The following is a 25,094-nucleotide window of genomic DNA, read 5'->3' as shown; positions in this document are numbered from 1 at the left end:
TGGGAGAGGTACTGTAGCATCCACCCATACAGACAGGCAGAATGGGAGAGGTACTGCATCCAGAATCCACCCATACAGACAGGCAGAATGGGAGAATGGGAGAGGTACTGTAGCATCCACCCATACAGACAGGCAGAATGGGAGAGGTACTGTAGAATCCACCCATACAGACAGGCAGAATGGGAGAGGTACTGTGGGAGAGGTAGCATCCACCCATGGGACAGACAGCAAGAATGGGAGAGGTACTGTAGCATCCACCCATACAGACAGGCAGAATGGGAGAGGTACTGGGAGAGGTAGCATCCACCCATACAGACAGGCAGAATGGGAGAGGTACTGTAGCATCCACCCATACAGACAGGCAGAATGGGAGAGGTGTGGTTAAGATTAAACGGCGGTGTCCTATTGGAAGAGCTCGGGGCCCACGTCCAGACAGCATCTCATATCAGGAGTGCTGATCTAGGATTGGTTAAGCCTTTTTAGGTCACAATGAATACGATTGTATGGACATATGGGACTGGACCAGCGCTCTTACGCTGAGATGCTGTGTGAAAAAGGGCCCATTGTTATAACTGTAGATGATGTGATTTGCACAGCATTTAGAAAGGTCAAAGTGAAGGACATCCAGTTTCAGAATTTCCCAGTAAAGTTGTGATGCCATCTTGTGGTTTAAAAACATCATCTCACTTCAGTCAAACTGGTAGAACGATGACATCAGACTGGAACTCCAGTTTAGAGCTACAAAATACATATTGGCCACACGGTGACATTCATTTCTTATTTTGATTTTCTTGGATGGTTTATAAATAATGATTTAACCAAAAACTCTGAAACTCCCAAACCGGTAAAAAAAAAAGCAGTCTTGTCTTTTCCACCTTTTATCTCCTTACGTTCCACTGTAACTCTTTAACGAAAGGTTTTTAGTCAAATAAATATAATTTACCTAAATATATGTGTAGTTGTTAAGTGGTTCAGAAACAGTATTCCAGGCTCTTCACTAGATCAACTACCTGGTTAAATAAAGGTGAAATAAAAAATAAATAAAAACACTAAAGACCAAACTAACCTGGTTAAATAAAGGACCCACGGAAATAAAAAAGACCCTAAATCAAAAACTAAAGACCACTTTCAAAACCACCACTTGGTTTAAACCTCAACCACCACGTATAAAGACCCACGGTTTCAACCTCAACCACCACGTATAAAGACCCACGGTTTCAACCTCAACCACCACGTATAAAGACCCACGGTTTCAACCTCAACCATCACTTACATAGAGCTACGGTTTAAACCTCAACCATTACAATAAAACACACAAGTGGAAGGAAGATCATTTGTTTTCAACCACACTATTTCACATCATACATTTTATAATGAAGCTAAATCCATAAGTAGCCTGAGGCTAATTTATAATGAATCTAAACCCATATGTAGCCTGAAGCTAATTTATACTGAAGCTAGACCACTATGTAGCTTGAGGCTAATTTATAATTAAGCTGAAACCCCTATGAACGCTAAGGCAAAGTTTTATGAAGCTAAACCCCTATGTAGCCTGAGGCTAATGAAACTAAATGTCTATGTAGCCTGAGGCTAATTTATACCTAAGCTAAACCCCTATGTTGCCTCAGGCTAATTTATACCTAAGCTAAACCCCTATGTAGCCTGAGGCTAATTTATACCTAAGCTTAACCCCTATGTTGCCTGAGGCTAATTTATAATGAAGCTAAACAACGATGTAGCCTGAGGCTAATTTATAATGAAGCTAAACAACGATGTAGCCTGAGGCTAATTTATAATGCAGCTAAACAACGATGTAGCCTGAGGCTAATTTTCCACACAGATTTGATGCTGGGAAAGTTTCCAGCGTGGGTCCTGTTTGTTGAGGTGTGTTGTGATTAGAAGTTCTCATGCTGGGTCCTTGGATCAAACAGCCTGAAACGTGGCATGTCTTTACAGGGACTGGAGTGGTGAGATCACAACCCTTATCATCTCTGTACTTCTCCCTCTCTCTCTCCCTCTCTCTATCCCTCTCTCTATCCCTCTCTCTACTTCTCCCTCTCTCTACTTCACCCTCTCTACCCCTCTCTCTATCCCTCTTTTCTTCTCTCACTTCTTCTCCCTCTCTCTATCCCTCTCTCTCTCTCTACTTCTCCCTCTCTCTCTCCCTCTCTCTATCCCTCCCTCTCTCTCTCCCTCTCTCTATCCCTCTCTCTATCCCTCCCTCTCTCCCTCCCTCTCTCCCTCTCTCTATCCCTCTCTCTATCCCTCTCTCTACTTCACCCTCTCTACCCCTCTCTCTATCCCTCTTTTCTTCTCTCACTTCTTCTCCCTCTCTCTATCCCTCTCTCTATCTCTCTCTCTACTTCTCCCTCTCTCTCTCCCTCTCTCTATCCCTCCCTCTCTCTCTCCCTCTCTCTATCCCTCTCTCTATCCCTCCCTCTCTCCCTCCCTCTCTCCCTCTCTCTATCCCTCTCTCTACTTCTCCCTCTCTCTATCCCTCTCTCTATTCCTCTCTCTATCCCTCTCTCTTTTCTTCTCTCTCTACCTCTCTCTCTCTCTATCAATTTCAATTAAATTCAAGGGCTCTATTGGCATGGGAAACATGTTAACATTGCCAAAGGAAGTGAAATAGATAATAAACAAAAGTGAAATAAACAATAAAAAATTAACAGTACAAATTACTCACAAAAGTTCCAAAAGAATAAAGACATTTCAATTGTTGTTTTATGAATATCTACAGTGTTGTAACGATGTACAAAAATGCGAAAAGGGAAAATAAATAAGCACAATGAAGGTCTGTTCCTTAGTTCATTCAGTTGTACAAATCTCCAGATGGTGGGAACGGGCCATCTCCAGATTGTCGGGAATGTTGATTTATACTGACTGGCCTTGACCTCGTGCTGATAACGCGAAGGCTCAAGAGCTAGAGGGCCCCTCTACTTGTAAATAGAACATTTGGAAAACGCTGACGTCATTTTCAGTTTATAACCTGTATAACCCTTGTAATAAACGCTGTTTACCTTTGGCTTTTAAGACTGGTCTCAATCTACTTCATGCATAATTAATGAACTTACAACTCATTAATGAATTAGAAATGAGTGCGAATTGGTTTTGGCAATAAAACATAAAGGAATTTAGAATTCCTCTATCAGTGGCGTGCTGCATCCCGAGGTTTGACATGATTAGGGCTATTTTTTCATTGAGTGACTCTTAAACAGGAAAATGTTGATATTGTGGTAATTGGTGCTACTACAGTTTTTCTGTTGAGTGTGAAGTCTCATTGTGTTTGTATCCCGACCATCTAATACGGTCTCCATCTGGAGCAGCCCACCACTATTCACAAATAAATTAAATAAATCATTCAGGGCTCCAGGCACCTCCTCCTCACCATCAGCCTGATGAAGAGCATCCTTGGGTTCCTGTTTCCCTTCTTCATCATCATCACCTGCTACTGCCTGATTGGTGGAGCCTTGGTCAGGGCGCGGAGCATCCAGAAGACCACCCGGTCGAGAGACGATGAGGTGTTGAGGATACTGGCGTCAGCTGTCCTAGTTTTCTTCCTGTGTTGGGTGCCCCACCAGGTGGGAGGAGACTCTCTCCACACACTCTCCCATTCTGAAGATACTCCCTCTATACACACTGCATTCTATAGATACAGTGGGGTAAAAAAGTATTTAGTCAGCCACCAATTGTGCAAGTTCAACCACTTAAAAAGATGAGAGAGACCTGTAATTTTCATCATAGGTACACTTCAACTATGACAGACAAAATTAGAAAAAAAAATCCAGAAAATCACATTGTAGGATTTTTAATGAATTTATTTGCAAATTATGGTGGAAAATAAGTATTTGGTCACCTACAAACAAACAAGATTTCTGGCTCTCACAGACCTGTAACGAATTGTTTAATAGGCTCCTCTGTCCTCCACTCATTACCTGTATTAATTGCACCTGTTTGAACTTGTTATCAGTATAAAAGACACCTGTCCACAACCTCAAACAGTCACACTCTAAATTCCACTATGGCTAAGACCAAAGAGCTGTCAAAGGACACCAGAAACAAAATTGTAGACCTGCACCAGGCTGGGAAGACTGAATCTGCAATAGGTAAGCAGCTTGGTTTGAAGAAATCAACTGTGGGAGCAATTATTAGGAAATGGAAGACATACAAGACCACTGATAATCTCCCTCGATCTGGGGCTCCACGCAAGTTCTCACCCAGTGGGGTCAAAATGATCACAAGAGCGGTGAGCAAAAATCCCAGAACCACACGGGGGGACCTAGTGAATGACCTGCAGAGAGCTGGGACCAAAGAAACAAAGCCTACCATCAGTAACACACTACGCCGCCAGGGACTCAAATCCTGCAGTGCCAGACGTGTCCCCCTGCTTAAACCAGTACATGTTCAGGCCCGTCTGAAGTTTGCTAGAGAACATTTGGATGATCCAGAAGAAGATTGGGAGAATGTCATATGGTCAGATGAAACCAAAATACAACTTTTTGGTAAAAACTCAACTCGTTGTGTTTGGAGGACAAAGAATGCTGAGTTGCATCCAAAGAACACCATACTTACTGTGAAGCATGGGGGTGGAAACATCATGCTTTGGGGCTGTTTTTCTGCTAAGGGACCAGGACGACTGATCCATGTAAAGGAAATAATGAATGGGGCCATATATCGTGAGATTTTGAGTGAAAACCTCCTTCCATCAGCAAGGCCATTGAAGATGAAACGTGGCTGGGTCTTTCAGCATGACAATGATCCCAAACACACCGCCCGGGCAACGAAGGAGTGGCTTCGAAAGAAGCATTTTAAGGTCCTGGAGTGGTCTCCAGATCTCAACCCCATCGAAAATCTTTGGAGGGAGTTGAAAGTCCATCTTGCCCAGCAACAGCCCCAAAACATCACTGCTCTAGAGGAGATCTGCATGGATGAATGGGCCAAAATACCAGCAACAGTGTGTGAAAACCTTGTGAAGACTTACAGAAAACCTTTGACCTCTGTCATTGCCAACAAAGAGATAAACTTTTGTTATTGACCAAATACTTATTGACCAAATACACACTGCCTTCTATGTATGCTTCCATATGATAGATGTATTTGATAATATTTCGACCAATCAGGTCTTTATCACATCATCTGACTGACGTGTTGAAAATATATCCTATTGTCACATATGTTGATCACATGGGAGCGTGCAATACAGTGAGTCTCTTTTCACCGTTAATTGAATAACAATTATTTCCACACCTGCTAGATCCGACAATGGGACATTTGAGAAGACAGTTGACACTTGTTTGGTTTATACAGCAGAACCTCAAAGTTTAATCTCTGAATTTATTTGGAATTCTTCCACTGATTCTTTTAAACAGATTATCCTGTTATTATCCTGTTATTATCCTGTTATTATCCTGTTGATATCATGTTATTATCCTGTTATTATCCTGTTATTATCCCATCATTATCCTGTTATATCCTGTTATTGTCCTGTTATATCCTGTTATTATCCTGTTATTATCCTGTTATTATCCTGTTATTATCCTGTTATTATCCTGTTATTATCCTGTTATTATCCTGTTATTGTCCAGTTATATCCTGTTATTATCCTGTTATTGTCCTGTTATATCCTGTTATTGTCCTGTTATATCCTGTTATTGTCCTGTTATATCCTGTTATTGTCCAGTTATATCCTGTTATTATCCTGTTATTATCCTGTTATTGTCCTGTTATATCCTGTTATTGTCCTGTTATATCCTGTTATTATCCTGTTATATCCTGTTATTGTCCTGTTAATGTCCTATTATTATCCTGTTATTGTCCAGTTATATCCTGTTATTATCCTGTTAATATCCTGTTATTATCCTGTTATTATCCTGTTATATCCAGTTATTATCCTGTTGATATCCTGTTATTATCCTGTTATTATCCTTTTATTATCCTGTTGATATCCTGTTATTATCCTGTTATTATCCTGTTATTGTCCTGTTATATCCTGTTATTATCCTGTTATTATCCTGTTATTATCCTGTTATTATCCTGTTATATCCAGTTATTATCCTGTTAATATCCTGTTAATATCCTGTTATTATCCTTTTATTATCCTGTTGATATCCTGTTATTATCCTGTTGATATCCTGTTAATATCCTGTTATTATCCTGTTATTATCCTGTTGATATCCTGTTATTATCCTGTTATTATCCTGTTAATATCCTGTTATTATCCTGTTATTATCCTGTTGATATCCAGTTAATATCCTGTTATATCCTGTTATTATCCTGTTATATCCTGTTTTATCCTGTTATATCCTGTTATTATCCTGTTGATATCCTGTTAGTATCCTGTTATTATCCTGTTAGTATCCTGTTATTATCCTGTTGATATCCTGTTAATATCCTGTTATTATCCTGTTATTATCTTGTTGATATCCTGTTAATATCCTGTTATTATCCTGTTATATCCTGTTATTATCCTGTTGATATCCTGTTGATATCCTGTTATTATCCTGTTATTATCCTGTTATTATCCTGTTGATATCCTGTTGATATCCTGTTAATATCCTGTTATTATCCTGTTGATATCCTGTTAATATCCTGTTATTATCCTGTTATATCCTGTTAATATCATGTTATTATCCTGTTATATCCTGTTATTATCCTGTTATTACCCTGTTATTATCCTGTTTTATCCTGTTATTATCCTGTTATTATCCTGTTGATATCCTGTTATTATCCTGTTATTACCCTGTTATTATCCTGTTTTATCCTGTTATTATCCTGTTATTATCCTGTTGATATCCTGTTAATATCCTGTTATTATCCTGTTATTATCCTGTTATTGTCCAGTTATTATCCTGTTATTATCCTGTTGATATCCTGTTAATATCATGTTATTATCCTGTTATTATCCTGTTTTATCCTGTTATTATCCTGTTATTATCCTGTTATATATCCTGTTATTATCCTGTTGATATCCTGTTGATATCCTGTTATTATCCTGTTATTATCCTGTTATTATCCTGTTATTATCCTGTTAATATCCTGTTATTATCCTGTTATTATCCTGTTATTATCCTGTTGATATCCTGTTAATATCCTGTTATTATCCTGTTATTATCCTGTTATTGTCCAGTTATTATCCTGTTATTATCCTGTTGATATCCTGTTAATATCCTGTTATTATCCTGTTATTATCCTGTTATTATCCTGTTTTATCCTGTTATTATCCTGTTATTATCCTGTTGATATGCTGTTAATATCCTGTTCCTCCGTGAATGTTCTCTTTCTGTTCCTGTCCTCAGGTTTTACACTTCATGGATCTGCTGGCCCAGCTGAAGGTTGTAACTAACTGTGTGATGGTGGACTTCATCGACACGGCCATGCCCTTTACCATCTGCATCGCCTTCCTCAACAGGTAGTTTTGAGGTTCATCTCAGAAACACAGAACTAAAGTTTTGCATAATTGCGTCAGATGTTAAATGCGTCTGTCCACAAGAGACTACCTAGAGGTTAGATAGGTGGGCCAGCAACCGGAAGGTCGCTGGTTTGAATGCCGTTGCCAACTGGGAAAAATCTAGCCTGGAACCAGTCTGTTTGTGCTATTATTACACTACTTTTGTCGACTCAACATGTTTGGCATTTGACACGAAGGACTGGGAGTGGAATGTTAGCACAAAAAAGGTATGGATTTCAGGCTAGGACAAGTCTGGTGGGGATCACATTTCAGTTTCTGTGACAATTGACAATAAAGTCTTATCTGAACTAATTTAATATTGTCTTATGTTATATCACCAGCTGTGTCAACCCCATCCTCTACAGCTTTGTGGGGCACAACTTCAGGAAAAACCTGTTCCGACTGCTCCACTGTTCCCCCTCTGGCCCAGAAGGGACACACCCATACATCAGCACTAAGATGTCTACCTATTCCTACCGCGTCTCCGAGGTACTGCACCTCACCAACAAAAACAAGCAGGCCATGGAGGCCATGTCTAATGTGAAGAGAGGAGAGAAAGAGGTGAAGTGTGTAGCTGTGTACTAATTCTAGAACCACAAATAGATGATGTGTTTTAATTCTAGAACTATATCTAATTCTAGATATAATATGTCATATTTTAATTCTAGAAGTATACAGATATAATATGTGTTCTAATTCTAGAAACATACAGATATAATATGTTTTCTAATTCTAGAAGTATACTATATATTATGTGTTCTAATTCTAGAAACATACAGATATAATATGTTTTTAATTCTAGGACTATACAAATATAACATGTGTTCTAAATCTAGAAACATAAGATATAATATGTTTTTAATTCTTGCCAATGGTCTAGGTGCTCTAGGTATATAATATGAATTCCAGAACAGATAAACGAGACAACTGACAACAATATAATATTATGGAGGACAAAATCCCTGATGGAACCAGATGGTTAAACTACATGAATAAATTCTAACTGTAATGGAAACAAAGGTTTCTGAACAAAGTTTTGCTTTTCTAAGATCAAAACTTATGTCATGAAATAAATGCATTTACATTCATAAGTCATTTTCAGGAGTTTTTAGATTCCGTCTTATCCAGAGCGACCTATGATGAAATTACAAATACAAAATTGGCAGTGTTTCAAATACTTGTTCTCCCCACTGTATGTGTTTTAGACCTGGAACAATACAGATATAATATGTTTTTTAATTGCAGAACTGTATATATAATATGTGTTCTAATTCTAGAATGACAAAAAATTCTAGATCTATACATATATAATATGTGTTTTAATTCTAGAACTATATAGATATAATATGTGTTCTAAGTCTTGAACCATGCAGATGTAATATGTGTTTAATACTGGAACCGTACAGATATAATATGTGTTCTAATTCTAGAACTATATAGATATAATATGTGTTCTAATTCTAGAACTATACAGATATAATATGTGTTCTAATTCTAGAATGACAAAAAATTCTAGATCTATACAGATATAATATGTGTTCTAATTCTAGAATGACAAATATAAATGTATTCTAATTCAATAAACCATACAGATATAATATGTGTTCTATTTCTAGAATGACAAATATAAATGTGTTCTAATTCAATAAACCATACAGATATAATATGTATTCTAATTCTAGAATATACAGATATAATATGTATTCTAATTCTAGAACTATACAGATATAATATGTATTCTAATTCTAGGACCATACAGATATAATATGTATTCTAATTCTAGAACTATACAGACATAATAGGTATTCTAGTTCTAGAACCATAAAGATAGAATGTGTATTAATTCTTGAAGTGTACATATATAATCTGTTCTAATTGTAGAATGACAAATATAAATGTGATATAATTGTAGAACTATACAGATATAATATGTATTCTAATTCTAAAACTATACCGATATCAGGTGTTTTTAATTGTAGAACTATATATATAATATGTTTTCTAATTCTAGAATGACAAATATATAATATGTGTTCTAATTCTAGAGCCATAAAGAAATAATAAGTATTTTAATTCTAGGACTATACAAATATAACATGTATTCTAAATCTAGATTGACAAATATATAATGTGTTTTTTAATTCTTGCCAATGGTCTAGGTGCTCTAGGTGCTCAGGGTACGAATAATGAATATCCAGAACAGATAAACGAGACAACTTGACCACAATAAACACTATACAAAACCATGATGGAACCAGATGGTTAAATAGGGAATAAATTATAACGTAATGGAAACCAGGTGTGAACAATCAAGACAAAACAAATTTACATTTACATTTAAGTCATTTGTATATGACGCTCTTATCCAGAGCGACTTACAAATTACAAATACAAAATGGAAAAATAAATGTAGATTGGTGGAGGCTAGAAAGCCGATTCAATCAAGTCGTGACAATTCTAGATCTATAGATATAATATGTGATCTAAGTCTTGAACCATGCAGATGTAATATGTGTTTTAATACTGGAACATACATATATAATATGTGTTCTATTTCTAGAATGACAAATATAAATGTGTTCTAATTCAATAAACATACAGATATAATATGTGTTCTATTTCTAGAATGACAAATATAAATGTGTTCTAATTCAATAAACATACAGATATAATATGTGTTCTATTTCTAGAATGACAAATATAAATGTGTTCTAATTCAATAAACATACAGATATAATATGTGTTCTATTTCTAGAATGACAAATATAAATGTGTTCTAATTCAATAAACATACAGATATAATATGTGTTCTATTTCTAGAATGACAAATATAAATGTGTTCTAATTCAATAAACATACAGATATAATACGTGTTTTAATTCTAGAACCATACAAATCAAATCAAATCAAATTTTATTTGTCACATACACATGGTTAGCAGATGTTAATGCGAGTGTAGCGAAATGCTTGTGCTTCTAGTTCCGACAAGGCAGTAACCAACAAGTAATCTAGCTAACAATTCCAAAACTACTACCTTATAGACACAAGTGTAAGGGGATAAAGAATATGTACATAAACATATATGAATGAGTGATGGTACAGAGTGGCATAGGCAAGATACAGTAGATGGTATCGAGTACAGTATATACATATGAGATGAGTATGTAAACAAAGTGGCATAGTTAAAGTGGCTAGTGATACATGTATTACATAAGGATGCAGTAGATGATATAGAGTACAGTATATACGTATACATATGAGATGAATAATGTAGGGTATGTAAACATTATATTAGGTAGCATTGTTTAAAGTGGCTAGTGATATATTTTACATCATTTCCCATCAATTCCCATTATTAAAGTGGCTGGAGTTGAGTCAGTGTATATTTGGCAGCAGCCACTCAATGTTAGTGGTGGCTGTTTAACAGTCTGATGGCCTTGAGATAGAAGCTGTTTTTCAGTCTCTCGGTCCCAGCTTTGATGCACCTGTACTGACCTCGCCTTCTGGATGATAGCGGGGTGAACAGGCAGTGGCTCGGGTGGTTGCTGTCCTTGATGATCTTTATGGCCTTCCTGTGACATCGGGTGGTGTAGGGTGTCCTGAGGCAGGTAGTTTGCCCCGGTGATGCGTTGTGCAGATCTCACTACCCTCTGAGAGCCTTTTACGTTGTGGGCGGAGCAGTTGCTGCATTTCAGGCGGTGATACAGCCCCACAGGATGCTCTCATTGTGCATTCATGGTGGTAGTTTGTGAGTGCTTGGTGACAAGCCGAATTTCTTCAGCCTCCCGAGGTTGAAGAGGCGCTGCGCTTCTTCACGACGCCTGTCAGTGTGAGTGGACCAATTCAGTTTGTCTGTGATGTGTATGCCGGTGAACTTAAGAAACTGCTACCCTCTCCACTACTGTTCCACTGATGTGGATAGGGGGTGTTCCTCTGCTGTTTCCTGAAGTCCACAATCATCTCCCCTGCCTTGTTGACGTTGAGTGTGAGGCCATTTTCCTGACACCACACTGGTGGGGCCTCACCTCCTCCCCCTCAGGCCGTCTCGCCGTTGTTGGTAATCGCCTACCACTGTTGTGTCGTCCGCAAACTTGATGATTGAGTTGGAGGCAGTGCGTGGCCACGCAGTCGTGGGTGAACAGGGAGTACAGGAGAGGCCTGAACGCACCCTGTGGGGCCCCCTGTGTTGAGGATCAGCGGGAGGAGATGTTGTTGCCTACCCTCACCACCTGGGGGCGACCCGTCAGGAAGTCCAGTACCCAGTTGCACAGAGCGGGGTCGAGACCAGGGTCTCGGAAACTTGATGACGAGCTGGAGGTACTATGGTGTTGAATGCCGAGCTGTAGTCGATGAACAGCATTCTCACATAGGTATTCCTCTTGTCCAGGTGGGTTAGGGCAGTGTGCAGTGTGGTGGCGAAGTAAATACAATATAGCAAGTAAAACACTGGAATGGTAGATTTGCAGTGGAAGAATGTGCAAAGTAGAGATAGAAATAATGGGGTGCAAAGGAGCAAAATAAATAAATACAGTAAGGTAGTTGTTTGGGCTAAATTATAGATGGGCTATGACAGCTGGTGCTTAAAGCTAGTGAGGGAGATAAGTGTTTCCAGTTTCAGAGATTTTTGCAGTTCGTTCCAGTCATTGGCAGCAGAGAACTGGAAGGAGAGGCGGCCAAAGGAAGAATTGGTTTGACAGTGGTTCCATTTCTTCAGCCCCACCCCTTTTTACCAAAAGGGGTGTGGAGTTCCTTTGTTATTGTTTCGACTAAGGATTACGGCTTTAATGGGATGCTTTCGACACCTTGTAGAGTCCGTGTGAATTGAGGCTGTTCTGAGGGCAATATTAGGAAGATGTTTCTAACGTTTGGTATACTCAGTGTATGTGCGACTCAGTGTATGTTGTATTCATAGTTGAATTTGTATAAGGGAGACTGGTACATGTAGAGGTTTAATGTGTTCCGTGTTCCAATGCCTTCACAACAGAACTTTAAGGTCCAGTCAACATCCTAGGCCTTCACAACAAAACCTTAATGTACAGTCAACATCAAAGGCCTTCACAACAGAACCTTAATGTACAGTCAACATCCTAGGCCTTCACAACAGAACCTTAATGTACAGTCAACATCAAAGGCCTTCACAACAGAACCTTAATGTACAGTCAACATCCTAGGCCTTCACAACAGAACCTTAATGTACAGTCAACATCCTAGGCCTAGCTGTAAAGTATGGCACATGAGATTAGTAACTTTCCCGAAATTCCCAGGTTTTTCCAGAAATCCTGGTTGGAGGATTATTCCTGCTTATTCCCTCCTAATTCCTATAATTTTACTATCAGAATTTCTGGAAAACCCAGGAATTTCGGGAAAGTTACTGTGCAACTCTAGGGAGAAACGATGATGATGAGAATATACATTCTGTTTATATTCTGTATCTGCGTTAGATCAGTTGTCTTGGTGTTATTGAAACATGTTGGCATCTTTCCATAGATATGTATCTCTTCTGTAAGTGGACAGTATATGAATAAAATGGAACAAGTTTAAATCCTATACATCTCCTTGTGATTTCTGATTGTTGTGCACTTCTTCATCAATAGGGAAAAAGAGAGGTACAGTAACCTACCCAATAGGTTGCATCATGTCCACATCCTCCCTACGCCTCCACACGCTTGTGTCAAAGCAAACGTCTTAGTAATATACAGACCTGGTCGTTCTGTATCATCAGAATCAACCGATACTGATTGCTAAAACGTTTGCTAGATGTTTTTCATAAGTTGTAATATGACTGCGTTCCAAGTCACGTGTCAGAACAGACCAATGACCTTGGCTGTCCATGCTCCGCACCATTCTAGAACACCCGTTACAAGGATTCCATCACAGCTTGTTAATCATTGAAGAGGTTCTCATTGAGAAGCTACTGTATCCCTGGACGAACACCTGCTGCTAACAGGTGGTCAGATAGGCTTCTAAGACAGAGAGATAACACTCGGATGAGGATGGGGATTGGTGGAGAAAGTGGGGGGCGGGTCGAGGCACAGAGGCTTGTGATTGGTGGAGAGGGAGAGGGTCAGGAGTTATAAAGGATGGGGATTGGTGAAGACAGCTTCACTGGCAACATGATGAAGATTCTTCTGCTTCTAGGATTTGTGGCAGTGGCCCTGGCTGAGGTGACGCGTTTCGATGGGTAAAATATCAAACTTTTATTTTGAAATATTTTCAAATCACAAGTTCTCAGAATACAACATAGAAAAATATACTTGGAAAATTATGAAGATAGACTCTGTACATTACAATCTATGCTACCATGTGGCTTATTGGTGATGAATGGAGACCTCGTGAAGGACCATGTGGACGACTGTATTCTGATATGTTTATTAACGTTCCTATAACATTTATTAATGTTCCTAGAGATCTATAACATGTGTTCTATAACCCAGTTAGCGCATAACGTTCTGAGAACCATGTGTTTCTTAGAGCTTGGTGAGAGCGTGGTTGTCCTATGGTTAACTTGCATACAACCTTACCACAACGTTCTGAGAGTGGTGCAGGATAGTTTTGGAACATTCTCAGCACATTTATAGAAAAAAAAACATACTTTTTTAGGGGGTATTTTATTACTTTAACAGAATGTTTCATTACAGTTAAAAAATTGCTAAAATGAACTTTAAATGGATAGTCCATCAGACTATCTACACACTTTCAGTAAAATTTCAACTAACTATCTACTAACCCTAGCTTTAAACCTAACCTTAACCCTTATCCTAACCCTAAATTTAACCCTTATCCTAACCCTAACCTTAACCCTTATCCTAACCCTAAACTTAAACCTAACCTTAACCCGTATCATAACCCTAAACTTAAACCTAACCTTAACCCTTATCCTAACCCTAAACTTAAACCTACCCTTAACCCTTATCATAACCCTAAACTTAAACCTATCCTTAACCCTTATCCTAACCCTAAACTTAAACCTAACCTTAACCCTTATCCTAACCCTAATTGTAACCTAAGCAGTAGTTTATCAACAGATAGTTTGTTATTAGTATGACCATCTCTAGAGCATGTACACGTGAAAAAAACAGACTATCCAAATATAAGTGTGACCTTTAATTTGAATTTTGGCAACGTTCTCCAACTGGTTTGACATTGGGAATGTTCTCAAATAGTTCAGGGAATGTTTTTCTGGTAAGAATTTCAGTACTTCAGCATAATCTTTCCTACAGGTAGTTCTATTCAATATTATGTTCTCAAATAGTTCAGAGAACATTAAGAAAATAAACACAAACAAACCTCAGTAACGTTCAGAAAACTTATCTTAAAATACTATTTAAAAATATCTACTTTCTGTTCTCAGCATCAAGAAAACTGTCTCTATTTCTCTATTTTGTTAAGTGTGTTCAGGTGTGTTGGCCACGCCCACTAATTGGCCACACCTGAGCTCTTATTTCTTTTGAAATGGGGTCTGTTTGAATAGACAAAAATGAAGAGCTTTGTATGTATAAAAAAACATGCCATACTGGCTCCTTCCTGGTGGTGCCCTGGACTCATTCCATGGATAGAGAACAGAAAAAGTTTAGTTTCAAATCTCTGATGCCGTGTCACAATAAAAAAAAATGATCTGTTTACAAGATTAATACATTTTCATGTTTCTTATCTGTGCTTGGAGTTTAAAAAAGAGTTTACCCAAAATAAGATAGCAGTGTTATTCATGGTAGGTTTTATTCAAAAACCTCCAAATATCCTATACTTATATTTTTCAGAGCATTAATAAAACCCCCCATGGAAAACTTTGAAGGAACTAGAGCAAAATGTTCTCAGAACTTTCCTGGAAACTAAAAATAAATGTTCCCAGAACAGGCAAAATTTTCACTTTTACTGGTCAGAAAACATGGCTTCATTACCTCAACCAATGTGAAACAAAAACTCAAATTCCCACAACTTCCAAGAAACAAATGTGCTAGCTGGGTTTCTCTTGTCTTGGCTGTCCAGGGGGAGTCTTCTATAATAGGAGTTCTATAATTACAGTGTATATCTCTTGTCTCGGCTGTCCAGGGGAGTCTTCTATAATAGGAGTTCTATAATAACAGTGTATATCTCTTGTCCAGGGGGAGTCGGCTGTAATAACAGGGGAGTCTTCTCTCGGCTGTCCAGGGGGAGTCTTCTATAATAGGAGTTCTAGTCAGTGTAAATCTCTTGTCTTGGTTGTCAAGGTGTTCTATAATAACAGTGTAAATCTCTTGTCTTGGTTGTCAAGGTGTTCTATAATAACAGTGTAAATCTCTTGTCTTGGTTGTCAAGGTGTTCTATAATAACAGTGTAAATCTCTTGTCTTGGTTGTCAAGGTGTTCTATAATAACAGTCTCTTGTCTTGTTGTCAAGGTGTTCTATAATAACAGTGTAAATCTCTTGTCTTGGTTGTCAAGGTGTTCTATAATAACAGTGTAAATCTCTTGTCTTGGTTGTCAAGGTGTTCTATAATAACAGTGTAAATCTCTTGTCTTGGTTGTCAAGGTGTTCTATAATTACAGTGTAAATCTCTTGTCTTGGTTGTCAAGGTGTTCTATAATTACAGTGTAAATCTCTTGTCTTGGTTGTCAAGGGGTTCTATAAATACAGTGTAAATCTCTTGTCTTGGTTGTCCAGGGAGAAAGTGTTCCGTCTGAAGCCTGTCCTTGATGATCATGTTCTCCTTATCAAGGAGCTGGCCAACAGCATGGAGGTACATAAGAAACCCTTTCACTATTCTTAGCCGAGCCTAGCCAAGCTGTAATGGACTGGCCTGGTTACTGGCTACGATGCTGTAAAAGAAAAGAAAACATTTCATTTCAAATAATTTTGGTTCCCAGAGACTTATTTCAGGCCCCCTAGGTTCCCACACGAGAACCAGTACACTTTGCCTCTCTATGCTGCAAAGGACTTGTTTGAGGATGTACAGTAGGTGTTAAAATGTATGTCTCCCCCCCTCCGCCCGTCTGTCTGTCTGTCTGTCTGTCTGTCTGTCTGTCTGTCTGTCTGTCTGTGTCTCCCTCTGCTGTTTGTGTTCAACTGTCTGTCTGTCTGTCTGTCTGTCTGTCTGTCTGTCTGTCTGTCTGTCTGTCTGTCTGTCTGTCTGTCTGTCTGTCTGTCTGTCTGTCTGTCTGTGTCTCCCTCTGCTGTTTGTGTTCAACTGTGTCTGTCTGTCTGTCTGTCTGTCTGTCTGTCTGTCTGTCTGTCTGTCTGTCTGTCTGTCTGTCTGTCTGTCTGTCTGTCTGTGTCTCCCTCTGCTGTTTGTGTTCAACTGTCTGTCTGTCTGTCTGTCTGTCTGTCTGTCTGTCTGTCTGTCTGTCTGTGTCTCCCTCTGCTGTTTGTGTTCAACTGTCTGTCTGTCTGTCTGTCTGTGTTCAACTGTCTGTCTGTCTGTCTGTCTGTCTGTCTGTCTGTCTGTCTGTCTGTCTGTCTGCCTGTGCCTCCCTCTGCTGTTTGTGTTCAACTGTCTGTCTGTCTGTCTGTCTGTCTGTCTGTTTGTCTGTCTGTCTGTCTGTCTGTCTGTCTGTCTGTCTGTCTGTCTGTGTCTCTGTCTGTCTGTCTGTCTGTCTGTCTGTGTCTCCCTCTGCTGTTTGTGTTCAACTGTCTGTCTATCTGTCTGTCTGTCTGTCTGTCTGTCTGTCTGTCTGTCTGTCTGTCTGTCTGTCTGTCTGTGTTTCCCTCTGCAGGTGGACTTCTGGAGTCCTGCGAGTGCTGACCTGGTGACCATCGATATTGACGTGGATCTCCATGTTCCTGCTGCCCACACTGACATGGTCTACACCATTCTGCAGCAGAGTGGCATGGAGACTGGGTAATACGATATGTATCAATACTGGATGTCCGGGAAAATGTAGTATCTTTATGTAGTAGTATACTTTTAGTATATATATGTATAGATACTACTACATACCACTACATATAGATACTACTACATAAAGATATTACTACATATAGATACTACTACATGTAGATACTACTGCATATAGATACTACTACATATAGATACTACTACATATAGATACTACTACATGTAGATACTACTGCATACTACTACATATAGATACTACTACATATAGATACTACTACATACTACTACAAATAGATACTACTACATATAGATACTACTACATACAACTACATACTACTACATATATATACTACTACTACACACAACTACACAGTGGTGGGAAAAGTATCAAATTGTCATACTTGAGTAAAAGTATAGATACCTGAATAGAAAATGACTCAAATAAAATTGAAAGTCACCCAGTAAAATACTACTTGAGTAAAAGTCTAAAAGTATTTGGTTTAAAATATACTTAAGTATAAAAAGTAAATGTAAATGTAAAAGTACAAATCATTTCATATTTCTTATATTAAGGCAATCAGCACAATTTTCTTGTTTTTTAAATTTACGGATAGCCTGGGGTACACTCCAACACTCGTCATTTACAAACGAAGCATGAGTGTTAAATGAGTCCTCCAGGACACAGGCAGTAGAGATGACCAGGAATGTTCTCTTGATAAGTGTGTGAATCAGACCATTTTTCTGTTCTGCTAATCATTCAAAATGTAACAAGTACTTCTGGGTGTCTGGGAAAATGTTTGGAGTAAAAAGTACCTAGTTTTCTTTAGGAATGTAGTGAAGTAAAATCAAAAGTAGTCAAAAATATAAATAGGAAATACCCACAAAAATGACTTTTATTGTATTTTACTTTTAAAAGTATTTTTACTTGCTTCTACATATAGATACTACTACATATAGATACTACTACATACCTCTACACCGGTGTTTTGCGTGTACTATTTAATGAAGCAGCCAGTTAAGGACTTGTGAAGCCTCTGTTTCTCAAACTAGACACTCTAATGTACTTGTCCTCTTGCTCAGTTGTGCACTGGGGCCTCCCGCTCCTCTCTCTATTCTGGTTAGAGACAGTTTGCGTTGTTCTGTGAAGGGAGTAGTACAGTGTTCTTCGGTTTCTTGGCAATTTCTCATGGAATAACCTTTAATTTCTCAGAACAAGAATAGACTGACGAGATTCAGAAGAAAGTACTTTGTTTCTGGCCATTTTGAGCCAATTATCGAACCCACAAATGCTGATATTCCAGATACTCAACTAGTCTAAAGAAGGCCAGTTTTATTGCTTCTTTAATCAGTTTTCCAGCTTTCAGCTCTACTAACATAATTGGTTACTATACTACATTACTGTTATATAGATATTACTGATACTATTTACTGTTATTACTGTTATATAGATATTACTGGTTATTACTGTTATATAGATATTACTGGACTATACTACTGTTATTACTGTTATATAGATATTACTGGATACTATACTACTGTTATTACTGTTATATAGATATTACTGGATACTATACTACTGTTATTACTGTTATATAGATATTACTGGATACTATACTACTGTTATTACTGTTATATAGATATTACTGGATACTATATTACTGTTATTACTGTTATATAGATATTACTGGATACTATACTACTGTTATTACTGTTATATAGATATTACTGGATACTATATTACTGTTATTACTGTTATATAGATATTACTGGATACTATATTACTGTTATTACTGTTATATAGATATTACTGGATACTATAGTACTTCATACTAATATAAATAGTATTTCTGCTCAGTGATGTATCAATGGATATAGGTAAAACGTTGGGTGAAAAAAATCTGAAAATTGATGAGTTTTTCAATCAGTTTTCCACTTCGATTCAACGTCATCACATTGAATGTTTTGGTTGAAATGACGTGAAACAACGCTGACTCAACCGTTTTTTGCCCAGTGGGAAGTATGGGTTACAGAGTGAAGCAAAAACGTAAAGAGACTATTGACTGAAAGTAATCTGACCTTGGCAAGGTCCATTGAAGGCAGTGTGTCCATGGAACCAGCTGCTAAAGAGACTCAGCCGTTAAGTTCATCAGGAGTTACAAACTGAACATCAGTGAAATTAAGAGACATGCTTCCGCTGTGGTAGAAAGAGCCATCAGTCGTGGTGCAAGGACATGGACTGTGGAATTTAAAAGGCATTGAACTGCAGAAAGAAAAAGAGAACATTTAAAAGACTGAAAACAAGAAAGAGACTTTCCAATGAAAGAAAAATAATACAACTTGACAGTATAATATTATACGTTAATTACTATCTAGTATGTTGCACTGAGTGTACAAAACATTAAAATTAAGAACACCTGCTATTTCCAGGACAGACTGACCAGGTGAATCCAGGTGAAAACTATGACCTTTATTGGCCTGTTATATCCACTTCAATCAGTGTAGATGAAGGAGAGAGATGGGTTAAGAAGGATTTTTAAGCCTTGAGACAATTGAGACGTGTATGTGTGCCATTCAGAAGGTGAATGGGCAAGACAAAATATTTTTAAGTGCCTTTTGAACGGGGGTATGGTAGTAGATACCAGGTGCACCGGTTTGTGTCAAGAACTGCAACACGGCTGGGTTTTTCACTCTCAACAGTTTCCCGTGTATCAAGAAGTCCACCACCCAAAGGACATCCAGACAACTTGTCACAACTGTGGGAAGCATTGGAGTCAACATGAGCAAGCATCCTGTGGAAGGCTTTCGACAGCTTGTAGAGTCAACATGCTGGGCCAGCATCCCTGGGAAGGCTTGTGGACAGCTTGTAGAGTCAACATGGGCCAGCATCCCTGTGGAAGGCTTTCGACAGCTTGTAGAGTCAACATGGGCCATTATCCCTGTGGAAGTTTTTCGACACCTTGTAGAGTCCATGGCTCGAATAAATTGAGACTGTTCTGAGGGCAAAAGGGGTGCAAACTAGATATTAGAAGGGTGTTCCTGATGTTTGTTATACTCAGCGTGACGTTGATGGGAATTGTCTCTGTTCTCAGGGTCCTGATTGAGGACCTGCAGGCTCAGATGGAAGAGCAGCTGGACAACAGAACCCCAGACCCCAGAGTACACAGCTACACCAAATACAACAGTTGGGACAAAGTAAGATTCTCTCTATCCTTCTGTCTCTCTCTCTACCCCTGTCTCTCGCTCTCTCGCTCTCTCTCTGTCAATATATCCTAGTACAACAGTTGGAACAAAGTAAGATACTATCTCTCTCACTACCACTGTCTCTCTCTTTTCTCCTCCTTTCTCTCTCATCCCGCTCTCTCCCTTTCTCTTTCATCCCTCGATCTGCGTGTCTCCAGATCCAGGCATGGATCTCCTCCATCTCCTCCTCTAACCCCGACCTGATCAGCCGTCAGGTGATGGAAACACCTCGAGGGACGTCCATGAACATCCTCAAGGTATTACTCACTCTATTGTCAACATTTATTGATACTGTTGTTGAATAGTCTGGTCAGTGGTCTATGAAATAGTCTGGCCAGTGGTCTATGAAATAAAGTGGTCAGTGGTCTATGAAATGTCTGTGGTCATAAAATAGTCTGGTCATGAAATAGTGGTCAGTGGTCTATGAAATAGTCACAGGTCTATGAAATAGTCTGGTCAGTCTGGTCAGTATCTATGAAATAGAGTGGTCAGTGGTCTATGAGAGTGGTCAGTGGTCTATGAAATAGTCTGGTCAGTGGTTCTATGAAATAGTGGTCTAGTCTATGAAATAGTCTGGTCAGTGGTCTATGAAATAGTCTGGTCAGTGGTCTATGAAATAGAGTGGTCAGTGGTCTATGAATAGAGTGGTCAGTGGTCTATGAAATAGTCTGGTCGTGGTCTGATAGAGTGGTCAGTGGTCTATGAAATAGTCTGGACAGTGGTCAGTGGTCTATGAAATAGAGTGGTCAGTGGTCAGTGGTCTATGAAATAGTCTGGTCAGTGGTCTATGAAATAGTCTGTGGTCTATGAAATGTGGTCTATGCTAAGAATAGTCTGGTCAGTGGTCTATGAAATAGTCTGGTCAGTGGTCTATGAAATAGTCTGGTCAGTGGGTCTATGAAATAGAGTGGTCAGTGGTCTATGAAATAGTCTGGTCAGTGGTCTATGAAATAGTCTGGTCTAGTGTCTGTCTGGTCTGAAATAGAGTGGTCAGTGGTCTATGAAATAGTCTGGTCAGTGGTCTATGAAATAGTGGTCATGGTCTATGAAATAGTCTGGTCAGTGGTCTAGGCTAGTCGGTCAGTCTGGTCTATGAAATAGTCTGGTCAGTGGTCTATGAAATAGTCTGGACAGTGGTCTATGAAATAGTCTGGTCAGTGGTCTATGAAATAGTCTGGTCAGTGGTCTATGAAATAGTCTGGTCAGTGGTCTGAAATAGTCTGTCAGTGGTCTATGAAATCTGGACAGTGGTCTACTGAAATGGTCTGGTCAGTGGTCTATGAAATAGTCTGGTCAGTGGTCTATGAAATAGTCTGGTCAGTGGTCTATGAAATAGTCTGGTCAGTGGTCTATTAAATAGTCTGAAATAGTCAGTGGTCTATGAAATAGTCTGGTCAGTGGTCTATGAAATAGTCTGGCAGTGGTCTATGAAATAGTCTGGTCAGTGGTCTATGAAATAGTCTGGTCGAGTGGTCTATATGAAATAGTCTGGTCAGTGGTCATAGAAATAGTCTGGTCAGTGATCAGAAATAGTCCTGGTCAGTGGTCTATGAAATAGTCCTGGTCAGTGGTCTATGAAATAGTCTGGGTAGTGGTCTATGAAATAGTCTGGTGGTCTAGTGGTAGTCTATGAAATAGTCTGGACAGTAGTCTATGAAATAGTCTGGTCAGTGGTCTATGAAATAGTCTGGTCGGGAAGTGGTCTATGGGAAATAGTCTGGTCAGTGGTCTATGAAATAGTCTGGTCAGTGGTCTATGAAATAGTCTGGTCAGTGGTCTATGAAATAGTCTGGACAGTGGTCTATGAAATAGTCTGGTCAGTGGTCTATGAAATAGCCTGGTCAGTGGTCTATGAAATAGTCTGGCCAGTGGTCTGGACAGTGGTCTATGAAATAGTCTGGTCAGTGGTCTATGAAATAGCCTGGTCAGTGGTCTATGAAATAGTCAGGTCTATGAAATGTCTGGGTAGTGGTCTATGAAATAGTCTGGACAGTGGTCTATGAAATAGTCTGGACAGTGGTCTATGAAATAGTCTGGACAGTGGTCTATGAAATAGTCTGGACAGTGGTCTATGAAATAGTCTGGGTAGTGGTCTGGTTCACATTTTGGATCATTCAGTAGCAGCTCTTATCCAGTGTAAACCTCTATTGAACAACATGTAGCCTACGTCAATCTCAACAACACAAACCTGTTGAACTAAAGGTTACACGAGTAAAACGTATCTCTACAGATCGGTAAGAAGTCCAGCTCCACCAAGCCCTCTATCTTCATGGACTGTGGTATTCCGCCAGGGAGTGGATTTCCACCGCTTTCTGCCAGTGGTTAAGTCAAAGAGGTGAGGCTCAGAGTGACATAGTATAACTCATTTAATAGGATATCAATGGACGACAATGACACTTCTGTAATTCTATATCATCTATATGCCCAGCTATGACATTTGGTTCCTTGGAAGTTGTGAGAATGTATGTTTTCGGTTTCACAACAGGTTGTTGGAAAGAAGCCATATGTTTCCTTAACATTTTTAAAGCGTTTTGTGAACAGAAGTGAAAAATGTTGCTTGTTCTGGGAACTGTTTATTTTTAGGTTACAGGAGTGGTTATGAGAACGTTTTTACTCTCGTTTCCTTGACCGTTTGAGGTTTTATTAATGCTCTCTTGAACAGACATTATTGGTTGTTTGATAGTTTTTGAATAACTTCCTTAACTTTCACTGAATGTTAGCTTAGTTATTATATGTAACTCAAGCTCAGTTGGAAATTAAAACCTTGGCATTAATCATGCAAACACATGTATTTTATTATTGTGACAGTATCAGTGAGATTTAACCTTATGTTTTCTATCCGTGGGATGAGTCCAGTGCACCACCAGGAAGGAGCCAGTATGGAATGTTTTTATACATACAAGCTTTTCATTTTAGTCAAACAGACTTTATGTCAAAGGAAACGAGCACTATGAACATAAGGTGAGGCCAATTAATGGGCGTGGTCAGCACTGGTGGGCGTGAACACACTTAACAAGATAGAGGCTGAGAGGTTTGTTGACGTGAGACGGAATGTATAGGTTTTAGAAATAACATTTCTTAGAATATTCTCAGACGTTACTAAAGTTCACTTGTGTTTTTTTTTAATGGAGCGTTTTCTTAACGTTCTCGGAACAATTTGAGTACATGACTTTAAATCGAACCATGAGGAAGCCTGTGGGAAACTGTGCTGGAGTACTGAAATTCCCACAGAAGAACATTAACGTCCTCTGAACTATTTGAGAATAAATCCCTATGTCAAACCAGTTTGACAACGTTCCTACAACATTACCAAAATGAAGTATAACCATGTTTGAACTTTTAGGAAAAGTTATGTTAAAGTAATGAAATACCAAGAAAATTAGATTTTTTTGCCAAGTTCCTTGAACGTGCTGAGAATGTTCCAAAGCTTAGCAACTATCCTGCACCGTTCCCAGAACGTTGTGGGAAGGTTGTATGCAAAATAACCATAGGACAACCGCACTCTCACCATGCTCTAAGAAAAATATGATTCTCAGAACGTTATGTGCTAGCTGGGTATATTGTCCTCTTCCTCCATCGAAACAGTTCAGAACTCAAATTCATAACCCTCTCACTCTCGTCTTCCTCTCTCCCTCTCCTTCTCTTCCTCCTTCTTCCCAGGCTCTGTCCACCTACGGTAGTGACTCTGAGATGACCGGCCTGCTAAACCAGATGGATGTCTATGTTCTGCCCGTCTTCAACATCGACGGATACGACTTCACCCACAATAGCGTACGTTTTCCTTTAGCTGTTAGCCATTAACTTCTAGCCTGTTAGCCACTAGCCATTAGCCAGTTAGCCGTTAGCTGTTAACCAGTTAGCAGTTAGCCGTTCACTGTTAGCCAGTTAGCTGTTAGCCAGTTAGCTGCTAGCCATTAGCTAGTTAGCCGTTAGCTGTTAGCCAGTTAGCAGTTAGCCATTAGCTGTTAGCCAAAAGTACACTAATTGCTGTTATACTGCATTACCTGATTATTGACACTGCCTGATTTCTGATGGCAAAAATGTGGTGTTTAACTACTCCTTATACAGTATGTGATCAAATAAAATGAAATAATATTAGTCACATGCGCCGAATACAACAGGTGTAGACCTTACAGTGAAACTCTTACTTACGAGCCCCTAACCGACAGCTCAGTTTTAAAAAATCACGTAATGCAGTATCACAGCAATTAGTGTACTTATGGATGTATGTTGTGGCTCGGTGTGTGTTTTGGACCTGTAGAACAGGATGTGGAGAAAGACTCGCTCCAGGATGTCTAGTTCCAGCTGCATCGGTGCTGATCCCAACAGAAACTGGAACGCTGGATGGTGCAGTGAGTACAGTCATATAAACTGTAACATGGAGGTGCATTTCTATAGAGATACAGTATAGAGTGTATTTCTACTATATAGAAGTGTATTACTATAGAGATACAGTATAGAGTGTATTTCTACTATATAGAAGTGTTTTACTATAGAGATACAGTATAGAGTGTATTTCTACTATATAGAAGTGTATTACTATAGAGATATAGTATAGAGTGTATTTCTATAGAGATACAGTATGGAGATGTATTT

At 38.9% G+C, this 25,094-nt stretch overlaps 1 pseudogene; it reads left to right on the top strand.

Moving 5' to 3' along the window:
• The first annotated feature begins 13,512 nt into the window (after positions 1-13,512).
• On the top strand, positions 13,513-24,924 carry LOC135572153 (carboxypeptidase B-like; annotated as a pseudogene).
• The last annotated feature ends 170 nt before the right edge of the window (positions 24,925-25,094 follow it).

The sequence above is a fragment of the Oncorhynchus nerka genome, linkage group LG6, assembly GCF_034236695.1.
Source record: "Oncorhynchus nerka isolate Pitt River linkage group LG6, Oner_Uvic_2.0, whole genome shotgun sequence".
Lineage (NCBI taxonomy): Eukaryota > Metazoa > Chordata > Actinopteri > Salmoniformes > Salmonidae > Oncorhynchus > Oncorhynchus nerka.
This window is presented reverse-complemented; position numbering and strand designations above follow the sequence as displayed.